This window comes from Capra hircus, unplaced genomic scaffold (genome assembly GCF_001704415.2).
Source record: "Capra hircus breed San Clemente unplaced genomic scaffold, ASM170441v1, whole genome shotgun sequence".
NCBI classification, from domain to species: domain Eukaryota; kingdom Metazoa; phylum Chordata; class Mammalia; order Artiodactyla; family Bovidae; genus Capra; species Capra hircus.
The window spans coordinates 28,507-43,378 of NW_017189644.1; the positions used below are offsets into that span (position 1 = coordinate 28,507).

The window sequence follows — 14,872 nt, forward strand, 5'->3', positions numbered from 1 at the left end:
TGAGCCCATGTTTGCATGAAATATTCCCTTGATAGCTCTTATTTTCTTGAAGAAATCTCTAGTCTTTCCCATTGTACTGTTTTCCTCTATTTCTTTGCACTGATCACGGAGGAAGGCTTTCTAATCTCTCCTTGCTATTCTTTGGAACTCTGCATTCAAATGGGAATATCTTTCCATTATTCCTTTGCTCTTTGCTTCTTTTCTTTTCACAGCTATTCGTAAGGCCTGCCCAGACAGAATTTTGCTTTCATCTTTCAGTGTCCTATCTTTTTGCCATTTCATACTGTCTTTTTCTTTTCTCATCATCAAATTTCTACCTCTAGAGCCATAGATAAGACAGATCTGCACTTTCTAAATTTTCTGGATCTTCATGCGAGAAAAACATGCTCTATGAATCATTTTCCCCACCTTCCATCACTCAGCACAATGTTTAAAGCAGTTGTCACTGTCTGCATATGCAAAGAATCACGTTTTCCATGCCAAATGAAAGGAGTTTGTCTGCTCAGATAAAATTGTGTGTATTTGAAGTTATATTGGATAATTGTTGTGTTCCCACTTTGTGGTTGTTTTTCAGTGATTTCTATGCATTTCAGTTCCCTAATGACTAAGAGGGCTTCCCTGAAGCTCACTTGGTAAAGAAACAATCTGCCTGTAACGCAGGAGACCCCAGTTCAATTCCTGGGTCAGGAACAACCACTGGAGAAGGGAAAGGCTACACACTCCAGTATTATGGGCTGGAGAATTCCATGGAATGTATAGGCCATTGGGTCACAAAGAGGCAGAAATGACTGAATGACTTGCACGTTCACTTTCAATGACTAAGAACACTCACCACACTTCACTGTGGGCATTCTTTTCCAAGGTGTCTGTTCAGTGAGGGAAGAAGAGTGCTAAGACCAGGGGAAACCAACACAGTTATTATAACTGTTGCAATAATATCCTAGAAGAACTAGACTCTAATCTCCCCTTGATTGGCAGTTAGAAAGATCTTCCTAAGATAGGATGGTCCTAGGATACACTCCCAGGGGACACATGTTGCTAAGAGTCCAAAAGGAAAACCTAGGAATGCTAGATATACACAAGTAGAGATGGAAGGGCGATGATGGGATGATAAGGGGTGTGAGCTGGGATCACATGACCACTCAAATTTATCTGAATCAGGCACTTCTTTGGTGGTCCAGTGGTTAGGATTCTGCCCTTCCCTCGCAGAGAGTACAGGGTTCACACAGGTTTCATCCCCATTGGGGAACTAAGAACCTGCATGCTGCACAGTGTAGCCAAGAGAAAGAAACAAACCAACAGAAAAGGAAAATTAGTATCTTGATCAAAGACCAAAGACAGGAAACGGTCTCAGGATATTCTGAGACATGAAAGCCTTCTATCACGCAGACTTCACAGCTGAAAATATGACAGGGTAATATACAGAGGAATGTATGAACAAAAGAGATAGCATGATATTGCAACTGAAAGAAAGAGAATAAAAGGAAAAAAACATAGATATAATGTCGGTCCACATGAACATGAAGGGAAGTGATCCTCTGAAGATGTGAGCTGAGGATGACCTTGAGATGACAAGCTCTCCTCAAAGGCCTGACTTCAACCCAAATGAAGGATTCTGAGCTCTGATCGGTCCCAGGAGCAGCCAGTATTGGGTCAGTTCTCACTTAGTTGACTCAGGAAAAATGAATATCATTTCGTAATTTGTATACTGAGAACAAAATAAATCTTTTAATGTATTTAGTTAACAAATTACCATGAATGAAGATGAAGATAAGTAAAATTTGGTAATAAATACAAAGAAAAAAGGCTGTTTCAGTGACCTTGAGTTAAGAAATGTATTCTTTCCATTCAAAATTCTAAAAATTGCAAGGACTGATGTCCAACTTTTTTGCTTGCTGGGAGAAACAACTGAGTTAGTGAGTCAATATCATATTACAAAGCAAGTGGGTAAAAGAGTGTCTGGAAAGAAATCACTGAAAATAAACTGCTGGTGTGCCTTCTTCAGATGAGGTTATGGGGTATTTGAACGGATTGTCCTCTTAGTACTTAAGAGGAGAAATTTTCACATTGGGGCAGGAGGATGTGATAAATGCTAGGTGACCTGCTCCTCTCCTTAGAATAATAGGAGTCTTTCCAAGGGTCTCTGAGGAAATAGTGTTCCCTTGGCCAAACCACACGGTCAATCTTTACTTTTAGAAAATAAATGTTACACTGTCTCCTCCACGTTAAGGAAACAATGCAGATGTGAGGGATATGTACCTTGGACAGCTCATCTCATTTTGGATCTCATGATAAACAGGAAAATAAATAATTGTCCCCTTGCAATATTGGATGTACTGCATTATCAAAATGACAAAATGCCAGCAAAATGTATCTCTGCCAACCAGGATCCTGAAGGTGCCTTCTGTTGCACCTGTGGTCATATGAGGAACAACCATTGGCTCATGATGTGTCACGCCAGCAGATGCAGGCTATAAAAGTGGCAGCAGTTTTGCATCCACTCCAACCACTGGGACACCCTCAGCTTCTACAGAAGGACCACAGAGTCAACAAGATGAAGGCTCTGCTGTGCAGTCTTATCCTTGGTCTGCTTCTTGCCAGTCAAGCGGATGCTCAGATAGACGCCTCTCAGGTACCAGGGGCATTTGATCGTGGTCTATGCTTGGGCGGAAGTCTTGGCGTGTATCCGTGTGCGTGTCCCTTTCAAGGTCCAGTCGTGTGGATCACTAAGTCTAGCCATCTCTCTGCAGTTCAGAATTGCTCCATTCACTGGCTCTATACTTGCTGTTTGTGACGTCTGTATCACCTCTGCCATCTATTCACTGGCTCTCATGCTTGTTCACTGCTCTTATTAAACTGAAGGAACATCACACAGCTGTTAGACTAGGGCTCTTGCGCTTGACAAGACAGCCAATCTATCTCAGTAATTTCTCAATTATTTCCTTTACTTGACTTGAGCTTTCACATGATTCTATACCTAGGGCTGTGTTCATAAAGATAGGTAACTCCTGCTCAAATGAAAGGGCAGGGAAACTCCTGAGGGATGATGTCGAGCAGAATTTACAGAGATGGACTACATATTCTGAAGGGAATTTTACTTTTAGTTCACAGGACGATGGTTAACCCATTACATTGTAGCTGATAACGTAGAGAAGATCACCGAGGGCGCGCCATTTCACATTTTCATGCGTTACATTGAGTTTGATGAAGAAAATGGCACGGTACACTTCCACTTTTATATCAAGTAAGTATATTCACCCAAAAGGAAAACACCTGTAAAGCCCCGACCTGAGGGAGGGTGTGTCTTCCCCATCTGCAGGGAAGTCTCTGGGTGATGTTGAGAGCATTACGCCCTGTGCTGTAAGGCTGAGCAGGGTCTCTGATGGGGGACGGGATCATTTCCCCTTTCACCTCCAGGGAATGTCCCCAAAACTCTGCTTAGCATGGGAACCCAGAAGTGCCACTGGCATCAACTCATTAAAGGAAAGATGGACACTGCAGAGGGAAGAGCTCGTGTCCTGGAGCCCACAGTCCCCACCAGGGGCTTGAACTCTTCCTGCAGAATTTGTAAGAGACGGTTCCCAAAAAGCACAGAAGTGAGGGCAAGGGGCGAGCACACAGTGAGCTCGGCCCTCGGGACTTCCTCACGGAGATTTCATCAACACTGAGTTTCCCAAAGCCCTCAGAACCCATAGTGACATTCCCAAGTCCCTTCCCAGGCGGCTGCCAAGGCACGTGACAGGAGTTCCACCCCTGGGTCGGGAAGATCCCCTGGAGGAGGAAACGGCGACCCACTCCAGTATTCTTGCCTGGAGCATCCAATGGACAGAGAAGCCTGGCGGGCCACAGTCCATGGGGTCGCACAGAGTTGGACGCAACTGAGTGACAAACACTTTTACTTTCATTGAAAAACCAATCACTGCCAGGGTTGGGACAACCCCCAGGTTTGTCATGATGGCTATGCCTCTCCATCTTCAGAAACTATATACATAAAGGAACAGTTCATTCTTTTTCTTTTTTCCTAACATTCTAGATTTATCCTTCTTGATTGGCTTTACACATGACCTGTTTTGAACCTACAGGTTGTCTTTAGAACTACTAGTTAGATATAGTGCGAAGACAAACCATCCTTGCCACTTGAAAGTTACTGGATTGACACAACATATCTCGTCCCTTTTGAAGGTCAAAATGTTCACCAGCACTGAGGTGATGCCTGACACATTTTCTTGGGTGTCACAAAGAAAGAATCTTAATTATACATCAAATTGTTATTCTCTTAATCAAGCAACTTGAATATATTTTGTTTTTAAGGAAGAATGGAGAATGCATAGAAAAACATGTCTCAGGCCTAAAGGAAGAAACCCATTATGCTATTGACTGTAAGTATGAATGTTGCACTGGAAAGAGTATGTTCAGGTAGAAATCTTGGTCTCAACTTTCTTCAATAATCCCATACACCTGAATTCTACTCCTGTTAAATATTAGAGGTCAGGGACTGGAAAGTCTCCCTTCAATGAAGTGTTAATCAGTGAGACCAGAGCCCAACATCCTAGGGTGTGAAGTTAAGTGGGCCTTAGGAAGCGTTATATGAACAACGCTTGTAGAGGTGACAGAATTCAAGCTAGGCTCTTTAAAATCTCAAAAGATGATGCTGTTAAAGGGCTGCAGGCAATGAGTCAGCAACTCTCAAAGACTCGGCAGTGGCCACAGAACTGGAGAAGGTCAGTTTCCATTTCAATCCCAAAGAAGGGCAATGACAAAGAACGTTCCAACTGCTTCATTGTTGTGCTCAATTCACATGCGAGCAAGGGACTGCTCAAAGTCCTTCAAGCTAGAATTCAGCAGTAGGCGATCTGAGAACTTCCAAAAATATAGGCTTGATTTAGAAAAGGCAGATGAACCAGATCAAATTGTCAACAGTCAGTGGATCATTGAGAAAGATAAGTAATTCCAGAAAAAAAAGGAAAAACAATTATTTTTCCTGCTTCGTTGACTATGCAAAAGCCTTTGACTATGGATCACAACAAACTGTGAAAAATTCTTCAAGATATGGGAATACCAGATTACCTGTCTCCTGGGAAACCTGTATGCTGATCAGTCAGTAATAGTGAGACGTGGCACAATAGGCTGGTTCAAAATTGGGAGAAGAGTACAACAAGTTAGTATGTCCTGTCATGCTGCTTATATAACTTACATGCAGAGTGAGTGAGTTGAGTGAGTGAGTGAAGTTGCTCAGTCATGTCCGATTCTTTGTGACCCCATGAACTGTAGCCCACCAGGCTCCTCCATCCATGGGATTTTCCAGGCAAGAGTACATCATGCTAAATGCCAGGCTGGAATGAAGATGGCTGGCAGAAATATCAACAGCCTCAGATATGCAGATGACACTGCTTTAATGGAAGAAAGTGAAGAGGAATGAAAGAGTCTGTTGATGCCGGTGAAAGAGGAGACTGGAAATGCTGGTCTGAAACTCAACATCGGAAAACGCGAAGATCATGGCATCTGGTCCCCTCACTTTATGGCAAACAGAAAGGGGAAAGAGTGCCAGCAGCAAGAGATTTCCTCTTCTTGAGCTGCAAACTCTGGGGACTGTGACTGCAGCCACGTAATTAAAAGATGCTTGCTCCTTAGAAAGAAAGCTATGACAACAAAGACAGCATATTAAAATGCAGAGACATCACTTTGCCAACAAAGGTCCGTAGAGTCGACAGTGTGCTTCTACTCAGCAGTTTTGTATGTCTGAGAGTTGGACCATAAGAAGACTGAGTTGATCCTTTCAAATGGTGATGCTGCAGAAGACACTTGAGAGTCTCTAGGACTCCAAAGAGGGGAAACAAATTAATCCCAAAGGAGATCAAGCAAGAATATTCACTGGAAGGACTGATGTTGAAGTCTCAGTACGTTGGCCACCTGACACGATGATTTGCTTCACTAGAAACGACCCTGATGCTGGGGAAAATCGAAGCTCAAAGGACGATGGGGCGCCAGAGGATGAGATGGTTGATGGCATCATTGACTCAATGGACATGAATTTGAGCAAACTCTAGAAGATCACGGAGGACAGAGGAACCTGGTGTCGTATGGTTCTTGGGGTCACAGAGAGTCAGCTATGACATAGCAATTAAATATCAACAAGAACAATGAGACAAAGCATGAGTGTAGAATTTGTATTTTGTAGTGTTGTGACAGATTATTTACAACAGGCTTATGAACTGAGGTCTCAGGGGTCTGTCTTGAGTTTGCACATCAGTGCTATTCACTTTTAAAAAACAATCTTAAGATGTCTTTGGCCATCCAAGCTGAGATGGATGAAGTTGAACTCAAGGAAATCATCGTGAGTTCAACCATAAACACAGCTTCTGGTTAAAGCAATGGGGATGCTGGCTAACGTTCATATCTCTGAGCTCTTTACAATGGCCCTAAATAACATTATTATTTTTTCATGGCCTAAGGGGAACATACTTGATTGAAATTTAAACACATCATATGTGTACACAACCCTTACCCAAGCTAAGTAGTGGCACAGCGCATATGTGATGATCACACATTAGTAAAATTCATGCCTGAAATATTTCCCCGTACTTTCCATTGATAACTTCTAACACAGGATGTTTTCTAAATTATGATATTATTTTCCTACTCCCATTCTGTGATTTCCCTTGGCCGAATTGTGAATTCTTCCACTGTCTTTCCGCTTCTGCATTTTTGCAATCTGTTTTAGCTTGAATTTTCCACAGTGACTGAACAAGCAAGATAAACAGAAGGGCAAGGCGTCTTGGAAGGTCTCTTGGGGACCAGCCATTGCAGCCTTCAGCTTTGTTTGGGGACTGTGAGGTGTACCGGCATCAGGCCGAGTACACCAGTGGCTTTGATGGTGAGCTGACACCCAGATGACAGGTTACTCTCACTGTCTCATCCCTTCATGAACATCACAGTCAATTCAGTGATACTTCTATGCCCACTTGTGAAGCCATGGTGAACCACAGGCGGTCACTGATAATCTGAGGACATGCATAGTATAAACTAAGCTGTCCCAAAGAGAGCAAGGATGGTGGACGTGGCCTGCCCTTGGGAAAATTGCATATTCTTGTCAGGGCTATGAGACTCTGAAGCTGCTTTTTTTCTTTTTTCCAAGCGCACTAAAAATTTTCAGTGTTTCAGAGACGGAGCAAGTGGTGTTTCAGGAACACAGATGGGCATTTTTACATCCCCTGTTGCTGAGAGGTTGCAGGAAGGTGAGATGGAGGCCAGGAGAATGAGAAGGGACATAGAGAGTGCGGTGTGACACACAGTAGGTGAGAGCTGCTTCTTGTCCAGACACATGGGGCAGAGTGGACAGGCAGGACAGAGAGCAGGGGCAGCGGTCCAGGTGCGGAAGGAGGTCACCTCTAGGTGGTCACTGCCTACATGCCCTAGCAAGTAAGCTGTCTTCACACCAACAGACAAGGCAGTGAGCTGTGTCATACCCCAGACTGAGGGGCTCGGGAAACATAATACTTAAAGTGTTCACAAGGTTCCAGGGCCTGGCCCATGCACTCAGAAACAGAAGGTGATGAACACAAGGTAGGTTGGTCAAGAGATATCAGTTTTGTGGCCGGGGTAACAGACATCCAAGAATTTCAGAACCTGTGTTTGATAACAGGGTCATGATGTTTTAAACCACTCTCAGGAACTTCCCGGTGGTCCAGGGGATAAGAATTCTGCCTGCCAGGGCAGGAGACATGGGTTTGATCCCTAGTCTGAGAAAATCCCACACGCCGTGGGGCATCTAAGCTCATGCACCACAACTACTGATCCTGCACTCTACAGCCCCCACGCTGCAACTACTGAAGCCCCCGGAGCCCAGAGCCTGTGCTCGGCCACAAGGGAAGGCACTGCATTAAGAAGCTCGCACACCACACCAGACTGCACTCCACAGTCACCACACGTGGAGAAAGCCCACGGGCAGCAGGGAAGACTCAGCAAGTCAAAAACAATGCAGAAAAAGAATCTGTGGGGTTCACTAGAACACACGTTCTAATGTGGCAAGCATCTTACTAAGACAGCAAGGAGTGACTGGTTAATGGTAGGAAAAGGTGGGGGTGAGGAAAACTCATACCTCCTTTCCTTGCTGTGGTTTACGGTAGCATTCTGTGCACGCAGGGAGTGAGTGGGTCAATACACAATGGACTGTTCTTCATACCCACCGTATGCCACAATAATCTAACTGACAACTAGTTAAGGTGGGGCTGTTTGTATCTTTTCTCTCTCTCACAGATGCGGGTCACAATGAATTTCAACTCATTAGTGGGGACAAGGACTATCTCTTAGTGTGTCATCTCAACGTGGATGCAGATGGCAAGGAGACAGACTGGTGGGATTATTTGGTAGGTATGACATCCTAAAATTCCCACTGACATGGCAATGTTACATGTCTACTGTCAAGACTCATTCAGAATACGAGGAGGTGCTGACAGTATTCAGGGTGCAAGGCCTGTATCTTTATGCTCACAGAATTAAGGATCCTGGAAGGTAATCTACCAAGAAACAGGAGGCCATAGGGTGCAGAATATCACATCATCAGAAATTTCAAGGTGATGTATTTCTGTTGAAATTTTAAAAATGAAGTTTTACTCGAATCATTTTTTAACATTTTATGTTAAATGTTGACAATTAAATGTTGAAATATTTAGTATTTCAACTAATTTCATGCCATGGCGATAATGAGACTGACTTTCTTTCATTTTTAAATTTTTATCTATTTTTTAATTGAAGGATAACTGCTGTATTGAATGGTGTTGTTTTCTGTCAAAGATCAACATGAATCAGCCATACATATACAAGTGCTTCTCTTGCCTGGAAAATCCAATGGACAGAGGAGCCTGGTGGGCTGCAGTCCATGGGGTCACTGAGAGTTGGACACAACTCAGTGACTTCATTTACCCTTTTCACTTTCATGCACTGGAGAAGGAAATGGCAACCTGCTCCAGTGTTCTTACCTGCAGAATCCCAGGGACGGCAGAGCCTCGTGGGCTGTCATCTATGGGGTCACACAGAGTTGGACACGAATGAACTGACTTAACAGCAGCAGCAGCAGCAGCAGCATACATGTGCTTGTGTGAAAGTTGCTTAGTTGTGTCTGATTGTTTATGACCCCATGGACTGTATAGTCCATGGAATTCTTCAGGCCAGAATACTGCAGTGGGTAGCCTTTCCCTTCTCCAGGGTATCTCCCTAACTCAAGGATCAAACCCAGGTCTCCTGCATGAGTAATCTTTGCTAGCAGAGCTGCAAGGGTAGCCCATAAGTACACATATGTCCCTCCCTTTTGAACCTCCCTCCCATCTCCCTCCCCATCCCACCCCTCTAGATTGATACAGAGCCCCTGTTTGAGTTCCCTGAGACATACAGCAATTTCCCATTTTCCATCTAATTTACAGATGGTCATGTAAGTTTCCATGTCACTCTCTCCATACGTCTCACCGTCTCCTCCCCTCTCCCCATGCCCATAAGTCTCTTCTCTATGACAGTTTTCCCACTGATGCCCTGTAAATAAGATCATTGTCAGTACCATCTTTCTAGATTCCATATATGTGCAGATTCTATAGGTATCTGTTTGTATACAATATCAATTTTCTGAGGTACTGTAAGCCTTGAAACAGATACTTACAGGATAAATCTTTGCCCTTTTCCATGTTTCAAATGCATTGTTCTTATGAACACTGACATCACTCCCTCACACAGAAGCCCTGAGAGGTGTGTGTGCCATGGGGACAACAGGTGTCGGGTTATTGGGTAGAACGGTAGGTTCATGAAAGAGTAAATTGCCCTCTGGCATTAAGTGCAAAGTGGAGAACGTGTCTGTGGAAGGAGAGAAGCGTGTTTCCTAATAAGCTGGGTCTAGAAACAGAGATGAGTGACAGTTACCTATACGAGGAGGGTGTGAGAAGCAAGTAGGTTCCATATTAGGACGAACTGAGGCCCAGATTCATGGAGATCCTGGCAAGTCTTTGTCATCCAGCTCCTGATGCTGAGGGGGATGGTGTCCTGCTCACCAAGTTGGACTGGGCTCAATTCTAAAGACAGAAAGCATATGTCTGTGTTGTGGCAACCGTTTGAAAGTCTTAGATTATACAAGTGAACATCTAAATGGCATGTTCCATTCATGGTTCTGTAGATTTAGGAATATCCATGGGTTCCCGGGGGTCACAATTCTGCTTTTTGCATGGCGATTTGACAGGCGCAGGAAATAATGTTGATCCAAAGCACGAAGAGGAGTTCAGAAATGCAGTGAGAGAAAGAGGGATTCCAGAAGAAAATATCCAGAATTTCATCGATAATGGTAATGGAATTATACTTCTTTCCCTGACCATACCATTCACCTGGTGTGTAAATATCAGGAAACAAATCAGCTTATTCAAAATTTCTTCTTCCACAAGTCATCTCTTTTAAGATCCATTATTTAAAAAAAAAAGGAAGAGAGAACAAAACACTGGAGATGCTGGGAATGTTAGTAATTGGTGGCTCTTTTATTTCTCCCATTTTGTTCTTCCCCAGATGACTGTCCAGAGGAGTGAAAACCAGTGACTCTGATATTATGTGAGTAAACATGGTCCAAAAAAAAAAAAAGTCCGTTATTAATGGTGCCCCTTCCAGATGAAGTAAGAAGTTCACACCGTTATTCCATGCATGTGAAATGTTTATCTCAACAGTTTAAATGTGTCACGAAAGACTTTTTTCTGCTCCATAATTTCGCTGCTCTTGAGCCATATTAAGTTGCAAACAGTTTGGTTGATTAACTCTGAGCAGTTGTGGTGAGAGAGTCGTATCCTACGGGAATCTTGCAGACCAGAGTCATCAGAGAGAAGAGGAATCCCCATGAGTAGGTGGAAACTATCAGTGTTCCCATGCATCCTGACCTTGTGGTTGTCCCCACACATACCTCCTCTGGGAGAATCGGTGTGAAAGAAGCAGGGCTTCCCTGATGACTCAGTTGGTATAGAACCCGCCTGCAATGCAGGAGGACCCGGTTCAATTCCTGGGTCGGGAAGATATGCTAGAGAAGAGAAAGGCTACCCACTCCAGGATTCTTTGGGCTTCCCTTGTGGCTCAGCTGGGAAGACCTGGGTTTGATTCCTGGGTTGGGAAGATGCCTTGGAAAAGGGAAAAGCTTCTCCAGTATTCTTTCCTGGAGCATCTCCATGGACAGAGGAACCTGGTGGGCTCTAGTCCATGGGGTCACAAAAAGTTGGACACGACTGAGTAATTTTCATTTTCACATTGTTATCACTTCTGCATGGGACCTTATTTACAAAACAGAAACAGACTCAGACGTGGAGAAAAGACTTGAGTTTGCCAAGTGGGAGGGGGTTGAAAAGAGAAGGATTGGGAGGTTTGCGGTTGAAAACGGAAAGTGGAAGAAAGGTTCCTTGCTCAGTCACATCGGGCTCTCTGCAACCCCATGGAACATAACCCTCCAAGCTCCTCTGTCCAAGGTATTCTCCAGGCAAAAATCCTCGCATTGTTCCATTCCCTTCTATACAAGATCTTACCAACACCGGGATCAAACCTGGGTCCCCTGAATTGCAGACAGATCCCTATCGTCTGAGAAGTTTGGGGTTAGTAGATGTAAACTATTATACACAGGACGGAAAAAGAACAAGGTCCAACTGCAAAGCACAGTGGGCTATACACAATACTCTATAAAAGCTAAATGGGAAAAGAATCTGAAAAAGAATAGATACTAACTTTTCCATGTATAATCACTTGGTTGTACACCTGAAATTAATGCAACATTGATAATCAGCTATACTAGAATATTAAAAATTAATAATTAAAATTTTAAAACTTTTAAAATTAAAAAATATTAAAAAATTAAAAAATTAAAACAAATTCTTGAGGACCCCAAAGACAAAAGTTGCAGGGTTAGGGTTGTCTGCTCCAAATATAGAGCCTGAAAATCATCTTTAGATGAAGCACCACCTTATACATACATTGTGAAATCATTACTCAAAGAATCAATCCAAAATGGGAAATCTCCAACCACATGTACATTCTGAGGACAATCTGCCATCACAGAAATGTGCTGTGTTGAGGTCCACCTGGAATCGGTTATTGGATCAGCTACCAGCTCCCTGTACCCTGAACAGCCTACTGCCTGAGGCTCACCCTTGTGAGCTGGCACACAGGCAGCTCTACTAAACCTTTGGTTCTCTCTTATTCACCTACAGAAAGAGTCACCGAGACCAGACACGTCCTCGTCTCCGTGGAATCAAGATCAACGACATGAAGACGACTTTCCTGGTTCCTGATTAACATGATCCTGCTCTCTTCACGCTCACAATCCCTCTCCCATCTCATCTCTCCTTCTCATTAAATCATGTCCTCACTGGTGTTATTTGATTGCGGAGGGTTTAAATAAATTGATTTAATATCTGCCCTGCATATGCATGTCTGTGCAATAGTCACCTCATTTCAAACACACAGATGTCCACGTTAAGTGTCCAGGAAACTGTGCCTTTCATAGGACAGGTGTTCATCAGAGACAGTCGTTATGTAGACTTGGTGACATGCCCTCAGGTGTCCAGGGAAGAAGGAGAAACCAGACTAAACCATCCTGGGGCAGAGTTATGACTCCTCCAGCGTATGCGCTTCTCGGATGGCTCAGATGATAAAGAGTCCGCCTGCAATGCAGATGACCCAAGTTCTATCCTTGGGTGTGGAAGATCCTCTGAAAGAGGAAACGTAACGCACTCCAATATTTCCTGAAGAATGCTATGGACAGAGGAGCTGGTTGGCTACAGTCCATAGGACCCTAAAGAGTTGGACAGGCCTGAGCAACTAACACTTTCACTTTCAGCCTATGTACGGAAGGGGGCAGTCTGATCAAGAGAAAGTCCCTAAAATGCATCACATTCATTCTCAAGAAAGGCATGTACATTCCACTCGCTAAGGCTTATCCACGGAAAGCGCAGATTGACATTAGTGTTCACTCCAGTTCAGTCGCTCAGTCATGTCCGATTATTTGTGACCCCATGAATCACTGTATGCCAGGCCTCCCTGTCCATCACCAACTCCCGGATTTTCCCAAACTCATGTTCATTGAGTCGGTGATGCCATCCAGCCATCTCATCCTCTCTTGTCTCTTTCTACTCCTGCCCCCAATCCCTCACAGCACCAGGGGTTTCCAATGAGTCAACTCTTCGCATGAGGTGGCCAAAGATGAAGATAATGGTGACCTCCCTCAAAATATCCCATGCATGTACTCTAGAGTCCTTGTGCTTAACCCGTAGCAGCCACCACTGACTGACACCTTCACCCACCGAGACTTCTGGACACCCTAAGGCAAGTCCAGGACAGTCTGCTGTGGGGTCACTCTTCCTTTCTCCTGGTCCTGGTACACAAATTCCTGTTGTGCCCTCCAACAGTCTATTTCCCTGTCCTGTGTCAGTTCTGGCAACTCTATGTGTGGTTAATGACGAACTCTTCCAAGAGACTATGCCATACCCACACCAGAGTCCTGTCCCTTGACACTCCTTGAATGATCCTTCTGATGAAGCAGAATGGTCACTGCCTCTTTTTCCACAAGACTGTGGAATGGCTTTGACAGTGGGGAACTGTCGCGAAGAACCAAAAGTGACTCCATGTCCAACTGTTTCTTTGACTTGCTTTTTGTTGCCATTGTTATTATCATCATACATTATGGCCTGCCTCAGATGACCCTACCCTTCAACCTGCCTGTTAACGTGCCTTTTCTCAGCTCACAGGGAGATAAACTGACCCTGCCCAGCTATGAAGAGAAGAACTTAACACTCACATTCCAGAGGCTGGCCAATCATGAGATGTTCTGCAAGACAGAAGATCCTTTGTGCTCTACTTCCTCACTGTCTCTAGCTCTCTATTGTGCCTTTTGACTTTAGTTTTTCATATCTTCCCTCCCTCTGGCTGTATAAAAGCACTTGGCCTCCAGACCCTGACAAGATGGTTACTTTGAGACATTGGTCTACCATCTTCTCAGCCTGACTGTCCAAAGAAAGTAATATTGCTTGTCTCCTCACCTTTCTCGGATTCACTGGTCTGTCAGTAGAAAACTAGAGAGTCCACGTGCCATAACGAAAAATCCCAGCTATGTCAAAACAAAGATTTTGCTATTGCAGCTAAGACCCGGCCCAGACAAATAAATGAATGCATAAATAAATAAATATAATGTTCATTTTTGTAATATAATTTATATGCACAGTTACTTTCTTTAAAATAGTGGGCTTGTGTTTTATTGTCTCAACTTTAGACTCTAACTGCATTGCAACGTAGGTCGTGTATCCTTGAAGGAACCTGGAATTTTGAGTGGCCAAGATCAATAGCCTCCTTGCACTGTTTAGTTAGGAGTTGTGCAATCTAAGATGTAAAAACAGTGGTTACAGAAAAAAAGAGATAAGGAAAACAAAATTGATAACCTGTCGTTAGAGACTTCTCAGTTCCAAAAACCTGAATAAATTTGAGGAGACCACAGGAAGATGTACCAAGCAGTACTTAGTGTTATTTGCAGGGAGTTGCAGCAGTAATGTTTCTTAAGATGATTGTTTTTATTTATTAGTCTATTGCCTGCATTTGACCAATATTAATGACAGTTGGGATTCAAGGGCATATGAGTCCTTTCAGTACAAAGCAATAGGATTTTCTTTCCTTTTATCAGTTACCTTAAGGATGAAAACTTTTTTCCTTTCTATCTTTTAATTGGTGGAAAATGCTTGACAATATTTTTCTTGCTTCTGCCATGCAACAAAGCAAATCAGCCATAATTATATTAATCATCACCTTTTTTGAGCCCCCTAGCCCCCTCCGCTTACCCATCTTACCCCTCCAGGTCATCACAGCACGCCTCTCTGGACTCCCT

General features: G+C 43.6%; 1 protein-coding gene across 2 annotated transcripts in view; it reads left to right on the plus strand.

The window, feature by feature from the left end:
- Positions 1-12,427, plus strand: part of LOC102189749 (odorant-binding protein-like) — a 29,261-nt gene extending 16,834 nt beyond the window's left edge. The window contains exons 3-7 of one of the 2 annotated variants that reach the window (XR_001917657.1): positions 4,312-4,379; positions 8,257-8,366; positions 10,220-10,321; positions 10,537-10,578; positions 12,210-12,427. The gene's annotated coding sequence lies outside the window, so the exon portion shown is untranslated. The remainder of the gene's footprint in view (positions 1-4,311; positions 4,380-8,256; positions 8,367-10,219; positions 10,322-10,536; positions 10,579-12,209) is intronic. The other variant, XM_018044612.1, reaches the window with a different exon arrangement.
- Positions 12,428-14,872: the final 2,445 nt, after the last annotated feature.